The 16,317-nt window shown below is 45.4% G+C and overlaps 1 long non-coding RNA gene across 1 annotated transcript; it reads left to right on the top strand.

The window, feature by feature from the left end:
- Positions 1–3,321: 3,321 nt before the first annotated feature.
- On the top strand, positions 3,322–14,272 carry LOC132250169 (uncharacterized). The gene is made up of 4 exons (XR_009461795.1): positions 3,322–4,611; positions 5,415–6,374; positions 7,836–8,003; positions 10,522–14,272. It is a non-coding gene; the product is annotated as an uncharacterized LOC132250169 (long non-coding RNA).
- Positions 14,273–16,317: the final 2,045 nt, after the last annotated feature.

The following is a 16,317-nucleotide window of genomic DNA, read 5'->3' as shown; positions in this document are numbered from 1 at the left end:
GGTGGGGCAGAGTGAAAGAACAGGCAGAAATGATAGAGAATCTTGTGTCACTTCTGATACAGCCCCATGGTCCTAGGGGACACCATTTTGTTGTGATTGGATTCAGCTGCTGAGTCCCACAAGGTACTGGTCACTGCTTCTAGCTCTGGATCCCTGTGGTACTACATCTTACTCATTCCTTGGGCGATAGGACCTGTAGTTTGGCTGCCTAGATTCTGGATCCAGTGACACAGCTTTCCTGAGTCCCCACTTGTTTGGACACATGCCCCACAGAGACCACTTGGAAGTGGGAGTTCTGGTTTCTTTTATCCCTTTAGGGCTTTGCAAAGGAATTTCTTAAATACAAACCTTTTATCCTTAAAAAGCAAATGGGAGTACTTCTGTGGAAAGCAACAAGCTCCCTGAAGCCCCTCTTCCCTTATCCCTGGTTTGGCTTGAGTTTGCAGTTGAGTTTTGGGTCTAGCTTTGTCTTTTATTTTGGGAAATAAAATGACTTTGTTTGTTTAAAAAGTACTTTTTATGAAGGCTACAAGCTTTTGGATCTTGTGGAGAAAACAAAGCCTTTCCACCTTTGGACTTAACCTCAGAGGATTCTAGCCCTTTCTCTTACCAAGGCAGGTTTCTGTGAAGACAGGCCATTCAGTCAAGAGCTCTGTGAAGACAAGCCATTCAGTCAAGAGTCAAGAAGTGCAGTCACCTACCCTGGAGGTTTTCAAGAGGAGACTGGACAGTCACCTCGCTGGGGTCACTTGACCCCAGTTGTCTTCCTGCCTAGAGCAGTGGGGCTGGACGCAGTGTTCTGTGAGGTCCCTTCCAGCCCCTTACAATCTATGAATCTTGTGTAGCAAAGCCTTGGTTTCTCAGGAGGAGAGATTAATTCAGTGATGATGGTATTTGACTGCTTTGTCATGGCTTCTCATATCCTTGCCAGATAGTCTCTCCATTATATGACAAATTCCTGCTCTATAGCACGGGTGATCTACTGGGGCACAAAAAACATCAATCACATCAAATGGAATTCATAATCAGGCATAGGCATCTTTCACAAGTGTCCCACCTTGTGTCCAATCGAATCTAATCTGCCAAGCCACAGTTTCAATTATTGAATGCTCCCACCAGACAGCTCAGGAGCACCAGAGTTATTGCAGACATTATTTGGCAAATAATTTCAAATAATGACTAAATGTTCCCAAATCAGCTAAATTCATTGAAAGAATTATTCTCCATGGATTACTCATTCAGCTCCAGCAAATAGCTGGATACATGACAATAAGCCTTATAAGCACTGTGTGGAATTCATTTATTACAGTTTGCTTCTCAAATGTCACTTGAAAGTCTCCAAGCCCCATATGACAATCAGCCTTAGAGAGAAGAGAGTTCTTTGGGGGACAGCAGTGCCTGGAGGAGGGGTAGAATGAGGCATCCAAAGCAAAACAAGCATTTGGAGAAACATGGATAAATGCATTTTAAGAGGATTTTTGTTTGCATAGTGGAGGCTTGGTTAAATTGGATCTACAACTGACTCATACAGTGTGGACCTCGTAGTGCCAGCTTCTGCATGTAAAAAATATGCCTCATTTGCACATCCTGTAACAACTCCTCCATCAGTAGCAGATGCCTGGCTAGCCTGATTTGCACATGTTGTGTTTGGACACACTAATGAAAACTGTCTTCCAATTTGGAAATTAGGCCCCAGTGTGCTGTCATTAAGTTGGTGTACAGCATATAGCAATATGGTCTGTAGTCCGGTCCATGACTGCTCCTGCATTAGGATATTGGTTAAGGTGCCACAGATGGGGAGGGTTCGTTAGTTAACTCCCACTATTAACAGAAGTCTTCTGACCCGTTCCAGCAGGTGGGAGTGGTTCCCTAGAGAAAAGATAGGGAAACCTAAGGGACAGCCAAGCATGGGAGGGAAATTAAGGTGGAGGTTTATATGATGTTGACATACATTTGAACCCTGTGGAGGCTGGGGGGAGTTTGTGCAGTAGAGCCCTGTTTCAGGAACAGCCCCAAGCAGGTGCTTAACTTTCAGTATGTTCCTTGGCGCATCCCTGGTGCTTAAACATGTGTTTAAAGATAAACATTTACATAAGCGCTGTGCTGAATCAGGTCCTAACCTCAGATTTGTGTACTTTGTAGAAGCAGGGATTCAGTCTGCTGTCACCCAGGCTCAGGGGAAGCCTGGCTTTGGAGATGCTAGTTAGTGTGTGTGTGTGTGGTTCAGTCTGGGAGCTTGAGGGGCAGCAGGGAAAATGACAGGGTGTACCTCTATCCTGTAGCTCTGGGGAAAGGATCCTTTGCATATTTATTTTGCTTAAGTCCTGCCTCTTTTGCCAGGAGACACACTTTAAATTCCTATTCATATCTGTAGTTCCCTGAACTGCAGAAGAGGCCTGTATGGATGTATACCCCTATCATGCCCTCCTAGACCCTGCTTCCTCCACTCTCTTTGATCTATCTTGGGTTTAGTTCTCTCTGTATCTAGTTCCTCTTGCATAACATATTAGTGATTTCTTTCAACTTACCAGTTTCCAGGTCAGGCTTTTGCTCCACAGGGGAGCTAGTGGAGCTTTGTGACTGCAAGCTTGTGTCTGTCCCATGTGATGGATGCTGCCTCTTACCAGTTATTCATGAGGATTTCTTGCAGATGAGCTCAGAGACGTGCAGAGCACTAAGACCCACTCATAAGTCTGTCTACTGCATGGCTCTTTTTAACAGTTAAACTTCCTTTGGGCCCTGCTCCTCTGTTGTGTGATGCAAGTAATTTCCACCAATGCCAATGGGTATTCCTTGTACCATGTGGTAGTGAAATGTCAGTAACAGACCCTTGGAGCTGCTGGGAAAAATCTTTTTGTTCCAGCTGATCAAGATGGGGTACCAAGTGGTCAGTGAATGAACCACAGGGCCTGAACCTCTGGCCTCACAACTAGTTCAGGGATAAGAAAGGGGCAAGGAGAGGTGGGGGGGGAGGGGTATTGGAGAGAAAAATCTAATGGAAATAAGAAATTTAGGAGAAAGGAGGATCATCAGAGTAAGGGTGAGGGGACAAGACATCTCTAACAAAAAAGAGGCAGAAATAATGGTGAGAAAGGTGAACATATGTAGTAAAATGTATCACAGCAACTGGAGGGGAAAGGGGAGAAAGGAGAAAAAGTAACAGAAGATTCTGTAACCACCTGCTATTCAAAGGTAAGTGGGAGCTGCTGGTGCTCAACACTGCCTATCAAACCCATTTTATTTTCCAGGAGGTGCCAAAGTATTTTATGTGGGTGTCTGACTTGAAATATCCATGCTTGAAAATGTTGACCACGATGGCTTGTCTAGGTTACAAAGCAAGTGTGTGTCCAGATTAGAATGCAGGGCATCCTGGTTTCCAGCCCAGTGCTCCAGCCAACTAGATCATTCCTGTGTGCTAGAGAAATTAAACATTACATCCCTTTCAGTGAATGGCATGAAATTAATTACCATTTTGTATGAACTGAACCAAGCAGCCTCGTATAATTGGACTACTTCCTCCTATGTATTGCATGCATCACACAGCCTGGTTAGGATGTGGAGAAGTGTGACTAATTTGTTTCTACCGCTTCAGCCTTTCTGTCCCCATCACCCTGCTCCTCTCCCCATCCCCCTAAGACTTCTCTCACATGTTCCTACCCCAGTGATTTCCTATGCCCATTCTCCCTGCTTTTCTGTACCAAAGGGTCTTTCCAATACCTGTTTCCTAATCTGAAGTGGCTTCCAAGGCCCTTTTCTTCAGCTCCCCTTTCCTCTGACACCCTGTCCATTTACCCTTTTGTCCAAGACATCTAATAGCCAAGCCTTTCAGTGCTGGTGGTTTCTCCTGCCTGCCTCATCTCCCCTATCCATCTCTGCCATAGTTTGGCATACCCATTTCTTCATCTGAGCCTCCTTCCCCCTCACTTTCCACACCAGCTCCGCTCCTTTTCCCTGACACACATCATCCTTTCACATCATTCCAGTCCATGCCTTTCTGTCAGTCCTGCAGAACACAGCCACCTGTGCTGATTCCTGCAGCCAAGTGGAAGGAACAAGTTTTGACACATTAACTCTTCAATACTGTCATTTGGGGACTGTTCCTTTCAGAGCTGAGCTTCCCAGACAAAGAGTTTGGACTGCAGACCTCCTGCTGCCTTTGTACAAAACCAAGTAGAACCTGACTCAAACTAAAATAGGTCTCTTGTAAGCACCTTAAGCCTGAAGTGATCACTGAATGCCACAAGCCCCAGTCCTATGTGTAAGAGCTCTTAAGGGAATTGAAGGCTGCAGGGGTGTTCATCCACAGTTTCCAGCCCCCAGAGCAGCAGGAGCAGTGTGAAACAAATCAAGTCATAGGGGTGTTCCATTCAGAGGAGGAGGAGGAGAAGGCCCAAGGAGGGGAGGGGGGGGAAGGAGGAAGAAGCATTCTTATAAAATGCAGAAGGTGCCGATTGTATTTTGGGATGTTTCCTTCTGCAGTTTTGCACTGTGGAAGGGTTCATCACAGCCCTCATGGATGAATATCCCCATGTTCTGAGAGCTAGGAAGAAGATCTTCATTGCTGTCATCTGTTTCATCTCCTACCTCATTGGGTTCTCCAATATCACCCAGGTACCTATGGCTGTGTTCATTCTTCCACCCCTAACCTTCACTCTTGGTGCCTTTTTGTTGCCACCTCATGATAGCAAGTACTAAGAGGAGGACCTGGGTCCACAAAAGAAACCCAGGTCGCCTGTCCAGGTTATGTCCATCATTGTCACCTTTCCAGCAGGTTGGGACTCCACAGTAAGTTACCTCTCTCTTGGTGGGAGGTACCCGAGTACCTGCTATGCTCGGTAGGATGGCACATCCTTACAGAATGTTTCTGCTTCTAGCAGAGGGTTGAGATGAACCAAGGGCTATAAGGACTTTTGGAGCCCTAAAGCAGTAGCACTGAGGCCCAGGTTCCCTGTGTATGAAGCAGAGGCTCCAGTTCAGCGGCAGTGAGGGAGGCCACTATATGGGCCTCCCATTGTATGACTTCATAATGAATGAGTTCCAGCAGGGGCATATCAGCATAAGCATCTGCAGTAGAGTGGGAAGGGCAAAAGTGATTTATTTAACAAGTGATTTCATCTAAGATTGTGAGGGGAGAGGGGAGCCAGTCATATAAGAGCCCAGCTTCCCTCTCTTTCTCTCCCTACTCTGCCAGGCCTGAATGCCTGCTCTGTGGCCCCATTCCCAAGCACATCTATCAAGATGACAGGAATTAGATTCTAATGGGCTGACGTAGTTCTGTTGGCCTCCCTACTCCAAGAAAATTAACATCCAGAACCAGCATAGCTAGAAAATAGCATTGACTGTTTTATTCATTAGTTACTCAGCCAGGCTATACTGGATAACTAGTTCTTCCGCCTTTTGCCATGTCTTCTCAGGGTGGCATCTATGTCTTCAAGCTGTTTGATTATTACTCAGCCAGTGGCATGTGTCTTCTCTTCCTTGTCTTCTTTGAGACCATTTCAATTTCCTGGTGTTATGGTAAGGGCAAGCCCCCTTGTTCCTTTGCTTCTTGCTTCTCCATCTGCATGGACACCGACACCAAAAGGGGGATTTTCAGAAGCCCTTCACACTGGCCCAACTTTGAAGTCTGTTGTACAATGGACAACAGTGTCAGGCGTGGGCTGAGGGGTTTTGAAAAGACAGCCAAAAAGAGGGACTTGACTTGCTGGTCCAGACTGACACTCTGCACATGTTCAGAGACTCCTTCTCAAACTGATATGTTCCCAGGCCTTTAGCCTTTGATTTTTCTTAGAGTGTACAACTTGCCAGTCCAAATCTGATTGTTGAGTCTTATGGTCTGATACAATGTCAGTGGATAATTCCTCATGCTTCAGAAGGGAGACCAACATCCCCTTGTTTATTCCAGGCCTGGGATGTTGGGGAATTCCTTCCTGACCCCTACAGAGTCAGTGTATGGACCTGGTCTGGTTTACAGTATAGAACACAAGGTGTAATTACTCCTGTCATCATGTTAGTGTGAGAGGTTGTGGATAGTTTTACTGATCATAAGAGGTTATCTCAGCAGTTGTGAAAATGGCCTTCTCTGTAACTGAGGAGTCTGAGTTCTTCCTGTTCCCCAAAATGCTTGTTCTCCACTTTAATTTCACCTTGCTGTCTCTCTGATGCTCTTGGTCAGTAGTTGATCCCTGAATATTGATCCTGGTCCCTGGGTGATGATGATGAGAACGATGCCAAGATGTTTTTGCCTCGTTTAACTCAAATTTTTCCTTGTAGGTGTGAACAGATTTTACAGGAACATTGAGGAGATGATTGGCTACAAACCTTGTGGCTGGTGGAAGATCTGCTGGGCTTTCTGTACTCCCTTCATTTGTTTGGTGAGAACAAAGTGATGACATTTGAATAAGCTGATCCAGTTGGTCCTCCTAGCTGCAGAGGTCCTGTGGGTGAGGGAAGTGCTCAGTCTTTAGTGTAGGTAACTGCTCTCTGAATCTGGATCTGGCTGTAAGTACAAGGTTATTCTAGGCAGATGATGAACTGATAAAGAAATATCGGGAGACTCTTTCTGAACCCCTCAGAAGACATTTTACTTTTCTGCTTTACGTACCAGAAGCTGAACTCCTGATGGCACAGAATCATAGAAAATGGGGGTGGAAGGGAGCCCAAGAAGTCATCTAATCTGATTGTCTGCCCTTAGCAAAGGACCAACTATGTACATGAAAAAAACCGTGCTGGATATTTGTCTAACCAATTTTGAAAAACCTACAGTGATGGAAATTCTACAACCTACCCCAGACTGTCTTATCCCAGTGCTTAACTATCCTTCAAGTTAGAAAGTTTCTCCTGATATCCAACCTAAACCTGTTACTTCTCATCATATCCCTAGTGGGTGTGGTGAACAGTTTATAACCTTATTACTGTGAAGGAAACTTTCAGCTACTCCCGTTCCATGTTCAGCCCCGCTTCCTCCTCCCCTTATACCTATCTCAGCCTGGGGCACTATCATCTATAATGCAATGGCCTCTGGGGAGCTGTCTTCCCGCAGGAAATACTTAAGGGAATGGTGTTCAAACAACAATTTGGAATGGTCCAAGCTCCTGAGAACCAGCTAAAAGGAAGTGTTTAAAATGTTTAAGAAATGATATGGGACTGCTGCTTGCAAAAACAGCAGTAGGGAGTGGTATGAGCTCATTGGCTGGGACAGAGGAGTTTAGGTACCCTGACTGTGGCCCATCACAACTGCTTCATTCCCAGCTTCTGAGCAGGAAAGTGGTGTAAAATTGTTGTCTATTGCAGAGGTAACTGAGCAGTTTTGTGTCCTGGGAAGAGGGCAGCAGCAGTAGCCTGGCTGGTGGTGATGATGGCCAGACCAGCACTAGCTGCTATTTTCATGCCTATCCTTAAATTAGTGCCCAGGGTTAGTGCCCTGCTGGTCCCCCCTTAGCTATGCTACTGGTCTGTTTTGATGGACAGTTTAGAGACTGGAGCAGGAAATGATGTTGTAGAGATTGCTGTAGGGCAGTGATCTCAAACCTGTGGCTTTTGGTGAAATATTGCCTGGGAGACTCCACAACATGCTCATAGCAACAGGAAATTTTACTTTCTACAGATATCTTTTTTTATTCCTGGTTGACAAGGAGAGCAAAGTAACATTGGTCAGTGCAATACTGCTCAGTATTATTACCCATGGGCCAACAAAAGGTTGGGAGCCACTTGTACAGGCTTATTGATTTATATCTCACAGTGAAGTTTTAGGGAACTCTAGACTGAAGCACAGAGTAAGTGAATGTTCCTGTTTTTGGCATCCTAAACTGTGACCACTGGCTCTGTTTCCCCAGGGTGTGTTTGTCTTCAGTGTTGCTGAAATGACCCCTTTGACTCTGGGTAAATACGTCTATCCCACATGGGGGCAGGGCATCGGCTGGCTCATGGCTCTGTCCTCTATGTTGCTGATTCCAGGGTATATGCTGTACTACTTCTTCATCTCAAAGGGGACCATCAGACAGGTAAGAGCAGCACTGGAACTTCCAATTCTCCTCAGTTATTTGTCCCAGGTGAATTTGCCACCACCGGCTTACTATAAACCTCCCTAGCACTCAGGAAAGCAGGCTTTGTGCCGTGACATTGACTCCAAGGATGCTCTGTAAATCATGGCTTCCCAGATACTGCCTCCTCATTCCTCCCATCAACCTCCCATCACTATTCAGACCTGCTCCAAAAGCTTTTTGCTACTTCCTGCACAACACCTTCCACAGAAACCAACCCTGCCTTACTTGAGCAACTACTTGGCTCAGGGGACTGGAGTAATGGTGAGAGGTGGCTCCTTACCTAATTCAGAATAAAAGCCAGCTTTTGAAAGCATGGAGGTTCCCATCACATAGCACAGTTCCAGTTCTTGTACAGCTTTGTTTAGGAGTGTCATTAACTGGCAGTCTGATATCAGAGGCAAAACAACAGAATGAACACAGTCCCTGAACTAAATCGGGTCTGAAGTCAATTGGATAGGGAACCCTGCATTATAGCTATCTGTCTTGTGGATAAAAAAGAGGCTGCAGTTCATTTTTAAAAAGACCTAAAGAAAGAGAGCAAGAGAATGCTGAATCCATAATAGACCAATGCCATTTTCTTTTGGGCCAGAAATTGCAGACAGGGCATCACCCTTCTCTCCATTGATAGCTCAAGGTTGCATATTCTGCTTCGTATGAAAAACAACAGTCCCCACTGCATCCTCCCCTTAGAGAACATTGAAAATGGAGTTTTGCAAAAGGTAGGTTTGTGAAGGGAGGTCATGTTTTTGTTTGGGACCGAAGTATGGGGGTGAGAGAGAACAGACACATTTCCAGTTTTCAAGCTCTCTTCATTTAGGCTCTTCAGAGCTGGATTCGGTTTGGCAGGGCCATTGCTAATCAACTTGATTGGGCTTTTATGTATGGTTGATAAATAATGGCACCTAGAAGAAAAACAGGGGAAATGTGTGAGTTAAATTTAAAAGATATCTTTACTGACACTGAACATTAAATTTGCATTTAATTCATGCTTGAGCCTCCTCATGTAGTTCTTTTGGTTTTCTGTGAGGTCAATTGAGTAAGTACCTGAATCTATTTTATTATCTGAGATCCCACATACTGTCCCAGCATTTGTCTTGAAGGGCTATGGCAGGCTGATATTTTTCATAGTACAAGGAGTTCTCTCAGCATCCAGTGCATATTGACAGTGTCAGTCAATGGGAATTAGAAAAGATAACAGTGTGATTCGTTTCTATTTGCTGTCCTTTCGCGCTGAGCACTCTATCAAACTCAGTATCTTGGTGCACATTGACTGCTCTTCCAATTCAGCAAAATGTCAATCTAGGACTACTCTCCCATCACCCATCATTTCATCAGTGAACGGCAGGTGGCAGCAGGGAGATAAGGTGTGTGTGTGAAGCTCTGGCCTCTTATACACATGCTGATCCTGGATTATTTTGTAATGGAGCTGAGGCTGGAGGAAAATTAGATGCCAATGCAGAATAAAGTGGTTTTGACAGACAGGAAAGATTATAAGTCATTTTGATCCTACTGAGCATGAATGCAAATAGAAAAGAACGTAAATGGCAGGAGAGGCTCAAACATTTCAGACACTTCACCCACCAAGCTGCTGCAGTTGTGGTGTCTGAGCATGAGAGCTTCTCCTCTGATTCTGGATGGGATCCTCCTTTGACCTAACAACCTACATTCAGTTCAGGCCCGATTCCCCTTTACTCTGTGAACATGATTTATCTCAGTTCCCCTTTCTAAGATTAAGAAGGGACTTCAGTCTCTGTGTTCATTCAGTCCTAGGCTTCAACCCACACTCTTCAAATGAAGAGTATACTTCTCCTGGAGGGATTGCTCTCTTCCAGGCTTCATCTCCATGCATGGTCAGTCCCAAGTAGATTCTTGATACAGGTTGACTGATGTTATTTAGCTTTATTTGGAGTTTGTTCCTGTCAGGGTGATATGATTGGGAATAAATGTTAGCATAAAAATCCATGCCGGTGTTGAGTGTAAGCTACTATAGTCCTTGGATAACATTTTAATTAAAACTTAATGGAAAAGTCCATGCAAAAAGGAAAGCAGGCCCATTTCGGACCCTGTGAAATGGCAATGATTCTGGCATGTGTCGTCTTTTCAAAAATGTTTTGACTAGCTCTTTTTTTTTAGATTCTGGTAACTGTTGGCCTAATCTGGCCTCTATTCAAAAGAGACGAATATATAAAACAACAAAGACAGAGTGATTTGATTATATTGGCAAATGATGGAAGTTTCTTAATTGAAGCATTTGTTCCAGTAATCTTCAGAGGTTACCATCTTCTTGGTAGCTCTCTTGATGTAGGTAGGGATATCTGCAGTTTGGACAGAAGAAAGCCTGACCTTCACTTTCAGTCACATCCCACGTGGAGAGGTAGTGGTGAAAGCATCTTCTCCTTTTGTTTTGTTTGTTTCCCATCTTATAATCGCCCAAGTGCTTGCAGCCTTCCTGTAATCTTTGTTTGTTCCTGGGCAGCGTTTTCAGCAGATGACACAACCCACCTCAGAGATGAACATTCAGAACAATGAACTAACACCAAAGACCTCATCAAACGGGATGGGCTCTGATGCTGCTGTCTAAGCAGAGGACAGGACCTCCTTGTCCTGCTCCATAGCTGGTCATGCTGCTACCCTTTGGTCTCCTCTGGCACCCTTTGTGTGTTCCCAGCTCTACTACTGGTTTCAGAGGAGCCCTATCATGTTACTTCTTTCCAGCTCAAGGTCATCAGGAGTCTCTGTCTACCTCAACAAGGACTTTGTGCACTGTCTGTCTTCTATAATTCCAGTCCAGGCTGTCAGAAAAGGTTTTCTCAGGCCTATGTCTGCTTACTTAGAGGTGGTATTTTCTAGAGAACAACAGCTTCGTAGTGGTTCTTGTTTGTTGCGTTCTTCAGCCTCCTCTTCTATACGGAAGTCAACCATCCACCATCTGATGAACAGCTAAGCTTCCACAGCAAGGAAAACAGCTGCATTTTGGCTCTCTGTGCAAGTCCAAGGTGATCATCACTTGATTTAATTTGAACCAGCTTTAATAAGCACATATTCCTGAAGTGCTGTATGTATAATGCATCAAGGAAGAGCACACAAGTGCTGGGTGTTGGATACCTCTCCAAAATTGAGATCAAGTGTTAGCGCTCTGGATCCATTTTAGCTAGGGAGGGCAAGGAGATCTAAAGGTCCTTCTGTAGCCAGATAGTCTTGACTTTGACTTGCTTTCTGCCTTGCCATGGGGTTCTGTGGTGTCCTGTAGGGTTTGAGAATGCAAAGGAAGGAAATAGCATGGGGCCAAAACTGCATGGGAAGCTGCCTCCTACCTTGAGCTATGAGTACTCCTCCCCTCCCCGGGCATGCTCACATAGTACTTTGATGGCAGAATGGTTCTTGCGTTTTGCATTCTGTCAGTGTGGCAGACCTACTACCTGGAGAGTAGCCTCTGAATTTTGCTCTTGCAGGGGGATCCATTCCTGCCCTTGCAGTTCTTAGTCTAGCAGAGGGGCAGTCCTGTGTCCTGAAAAAATACATAAATCTCCACTTCTGTTTGTTTGGCTCTTGTAATATAAATGTATTGTGACATTTTACTGACTTTCAGGATTGCATGCAGAATGTATGCAGCATTATTTCAATCGTACCGGAACTGGGCCAGCAGGTATCTTTCTGCACATAGGTCACTCAATAAAATATAGTCAATAAGATGCAATCACTTGCTCAGTTTCCTTGCTTTTCCTTTGTTTCTGACTTCTCTTTTATGCTTTCCTTTTATTGCTCTTCTTTTTTTCTTATATTATCTTCTCCCCCCACTTGTTATCCAGCCAGTCAAAAGAATCCATTTAATCTATCTATTCTAGTTGATCTCCCTACCATCTTTGTGGCCCCATCATTGTAGAATCTGAGCTCTCCTTTCACTCCTCCTATTTTTCCCCACCTTTTTTCCTCCTATTTTCTTACCAACTGTACTCTCCATCCCCACACACCCACTGCTTCTCTCCCTTTTAGCACTCACTGCTAATTAGCATCTCACTCAAACTTAGAGACCCATTCTACAAGTGTGCTGATGACCACTTCTGACAGAGGCACTGAGCACTCAGCTACCCATGGAAGATGAAGAGGCTCAGGAAAAGCTAAGCATTTTTCAAGATTGAGACCTAAGTGCCAAAAGTACCTCCATGTCCAACCCAAGTGAAAACTAGCTTCTCCTCTTGCTCGCTTCAGAATGAATTGGTCCAAGGATCAGTTCTTTGTGGCAGCATTTCCCAAACGAGGATGCATGCCAATCATGACAGCAATCAGTGGCACCCCCCTATACTTCTCATGCTTTTCTACTAGCTGCTGCTGCTACCTCCCTCTTCCCCACTGATTCCTCTGCCAGTGATTGCTGCTGACAAGAGGAAATCAGTGGTGATCAGCACCTGGAGCAGGATTAGGCAACCCCTACCACACATACCAGAGCATGGCACGCAAAGGCATTTTGCTTGGCACACATACCTCAGAGTGGATGATGGGGGAGCCATGAGGGGCTTGATCTTTGTGGCAGAGCAACCCAGACCCCTTCCCTGCCATCCTCCCCAAGGTGCATGTATACCCATGACCAGCAACTAGCTGGGCCAGGGCTCCATGGGCCCTGGTGCAGCTGCTTGTAGCCTCCACTCTGTGAGCAGCTCAGGCTGTGTGGTGGGCAGCAGGGGCCTGCCCACAGCCTACACTGGCTGTGGTAGGCACCCAGGAGACTATAAGCATCTATACTGGGGTCAGTGGAGCCCCAGCCTGGGTTTTGGTTGGTGGCAGGTGTATGAGTGCCTCAGGCTGTGCTGCCACGATGAGGATTGGACCTCTTGTGGCTCCTCTGCTGTCCACCATGGTATGCCAACATCTTGAGGTTGCAGGTGTTTTTGGCACTGTGCCCAAAAATGTTGTTGACCCCTGACCTGGGGTAATTGTCAGCAAGGGAAGCAGCAACAAAGGCAGCTGAAGAAGGGGGAAGTGATAGTGCAGGGTGTGAGCCTGCCAGGTTTGGGAAACACTGCCCTGTAGAGTATAAAAATTGTTTTTCCAAACCACGTTCTACCAGCTTCTATTGAGACTGTTGGAATAATTAATTACTGCTATCCTGGAAGCCTGGGCATCTTTTATGATTTTATAGCATTCTGCATTCACTAGTACTGTTTGAATCTGCAGTCACTGTTGTGCTTGTACTCTTATGGCCTAGAATTTGCACCTGTACAGGTTCTTCAGAATGTCACTGAAGTCCATAGCCCTAGTCACTGTACATACTGCTGCTCCCTGCCCTCCAATAAATGTAGGTGTCTCTCTTGCGTTATAATGCTCCTTTGATTATTCTCAGCCCACTTTGTCTCTCAGATACCACTTTTGCTTAGCTCTCCTCCCAGGCTCAGCCATTTCTGCTTGTTCAGTTTTGCTTTCAAGCATTGCTGCAAGCACAATAGGCATTTGTGGAGCCTAGTTGCAACTGCAATAATTTTTAGGAGCTGCTTTTGGCTGAAACACTGCTCTCACAATGGAATGCTCCCTATGATCATACTTTCTCTCTCCTCCTCCTCCACAGCAACCTCACACAGGGCCACAGGAGAGGATGCTTCTCTTGTGAGGATTGTAGGAATTCTGCCTTTTTCCCTGAGCACATAACAGAGGCAGACACCACCTCCTCCTTCCCTTGTTATACTTGCCTACAAGTGAATGAGTTTTCTCTGACCTCAGTGTTCTCAAGCACCTGTCAGCTGACCCCAGTTCCTTGGCATCCAGTTGAAATAATCCTCCATGAAACCTCTTAATTCTAAGCAGCTATTTAGAGAGCAATGGTGAAATCTTCTCAAAAAAACCTGATTTTCCTGAGGACAGCAAAAAAGGGGGAGGTGGTGGGGGGGGGAGAATACTATTGCCTCTGTATAGTAAAGCCTGAAGCCTGGTTTTCAGCAGCCTGTGATGCTGGGGAATGGGCTGGAAAGCGAGACTAGTTCTGTGCTGCACCAACATTGCTTCCTCCAGAGAAATGTACACAGCTTCCAGGGAGAGGGATCCTCCTCCACATGCAATTCTCATTTATTCATTCCAATCCATGGCAATGATTGTATAAAATGTATGTAAGGTTTACAAGAAGATATAAAAGTTGTATGGCATGATCCTAGGTACTGTAGGCTTTGAGTAGACTATTGCAGAATTGTGGTGTTGTCAGTAGTGTTTGAACTCTCTATTAAAATATTTTTTGGAAAGTTCTTATTATGCATTGTGTGTGATGTGGAATCTGAGCCTTGCATATCCTGTATGATAGATAGGGATATGATATATTTCTATAAAATCAGGAAACGTGTGGACCAGGTGTACGGGGAACTGTTGTTCACCAAGTCCTGGAACCCTAGAACTAGGGGGCACCTGATGAAATTAGTAGGTGATAGTTTTAAAACTAACAAGAGAAAGTAATTTTTTATGAAACACAGAGTTAAAATATGGAATTCATTGCCACAGGAGGTGGTGGAGAGAGATAGCACAGCCAGGTTCAAAAAGGGACTGGATAAATTCATGGATTATAGATCTATTAATGACTATTGAACAGAACATTTGGAAGTTTTTCCTCTGGTATCTCTAAACCAATAATGGTGGATGTCCAGGAGATTAGCGAATAGGGGATAGATCTCTCTAGTGATATCTGGTTCAAAGCTCTCCCTCTAGAGCATTCATTTCTGCTAGTGTTGGAGACAGAATACTGGACTAGATGGACTGTTAGTCTGACTCAGTATAACCCAGGGGCAGACAATTATTTTGGGTGGAGGGCCACTTACTGAGTTTTGACAAGCGGTCAAGGGCCATGTGTGTAGCCCTGCCCCTTGACAGGTAGGTGCCCCACCCCCTGGTTGCCATTGTGACTGGAAGTCCCACCCTCTAAACCCAGACCTTTGCCAGCGTAAGTCCCTCCCCTTCCCCCTGGAAGTACTCCTTTCAGCAAGGGGTTTTGCTATATTGGAACCAGAAAAATACCAAATTTATATTCTAAAAGGCGAACATCTAAAATATTCATTAACTTGATTTCAAAAAATATTTTTGTCCTGATTTACATGCATCTGTGTAGTGTACATAGAGGTGATTTCACAATAGCTTAAAATGAAGTCTTACTCTTGTATATTGTGGGGGGTATAGGTTTGTAGGGGGCTGTGGGTGTGTGAGTATGTGGGGTGTGGGGGAGGGTGTGGGTGTGTCTTGGGGTGGTGGATAGGTGTGGCGAGGTGTGGGTGTGGGGTGAGGGGAGCATGTGGATATGTATGTGGATATGTCAGGTGTGGGTGAGTATGGGGTTTGTGGGGGAAGGGTGGCTGAGGTAAGTAAGGGGGGTGTGGAGGTCTCCATCTATGGCAGTGAGAGTGGGGGGGTGTGGGTGCTTCTGTATGGTGAGGTGTGCATGTGGGACTCACCCTATGTGCGCACGCACGCACGCACGCACGCACGCACGCACGCACGTGGTATCAGTGTGGGCCTTGTGTTCCCATGGTCCAGCAATGCAGCTGGGAGCCACATGGTGCTGGAGCAGCACAGGGGCAGGAAGGCAGGGAGATGGCTGGGGGTGGGGTGGGGCTGGGCTGCTGCATCCTGCTGACAGCTCCTCCTGGATCCTACTGCCCCTGATTTCTGTCAGCTTTGACTGGCATTCAGGAGCAGATAAATATTCTCTAAATTTTTTAGGGGCCCCATGGGCCAGATAATATGGCCTGGTGGGCTATATCCAGCCCACAGATCATATTTGGCCCACCAGTGGTATAGCAGTTCTTATGTTTATGTTCTTATGTATGCCATAGTATTTTATATAAATGTATTGGACACATATATAGGTAAAGCAACTGTATGTGGCTCTCCCATTCTCCATGTTAGGAAATGCCTAAGGAATGGTCTCCAAGGTGCTATGAGAAATGCTGAATTTCCAGTGAACTGTGAAGTTCATCCACTAGTACTTGACATTTGGCAACTTGGAGTAGGGAGAATGAGAAACCCAGTGTTTGTTGACAGTAGAACCCAAGCCATTTGTACTGTGGTGGTCTGCAGCTCATTTAATTTACAGCAGGTTACAGAATAAAAGATGAGCTGCCAAGTTGTTTGCTGCAGCTGAGCTCATCAGTGGTCACATGCAGCTGTTCAGAGAAGCAGTGCCTTTAAAAAAACCCCCACAACAAGTAGCTGGACCACCTTTGTGGCCACACACAGCCATTTGCAGTGGTTGTGTATGACCCCTGATTTGTTTGCAAAATCTCTTCTTCATGAGCATGGTGTAACT

This window comes from Alligator mississippiensis, chromosome 4 (assembly GCF_030867095.1).
Source record: "Alligator mississippiensis isolate rAllMis1 chromosome 4, rAllMis1, whole genome shotgun sequence".
NCBI lineage: Eukaryota > Metazoa > Chordata > Crocodylia > Alligatoridae > Alligator > Alligator mississippiensis.
This window is presented reverse-complemented; position numbering and strand designations above follow the sequence as displayed.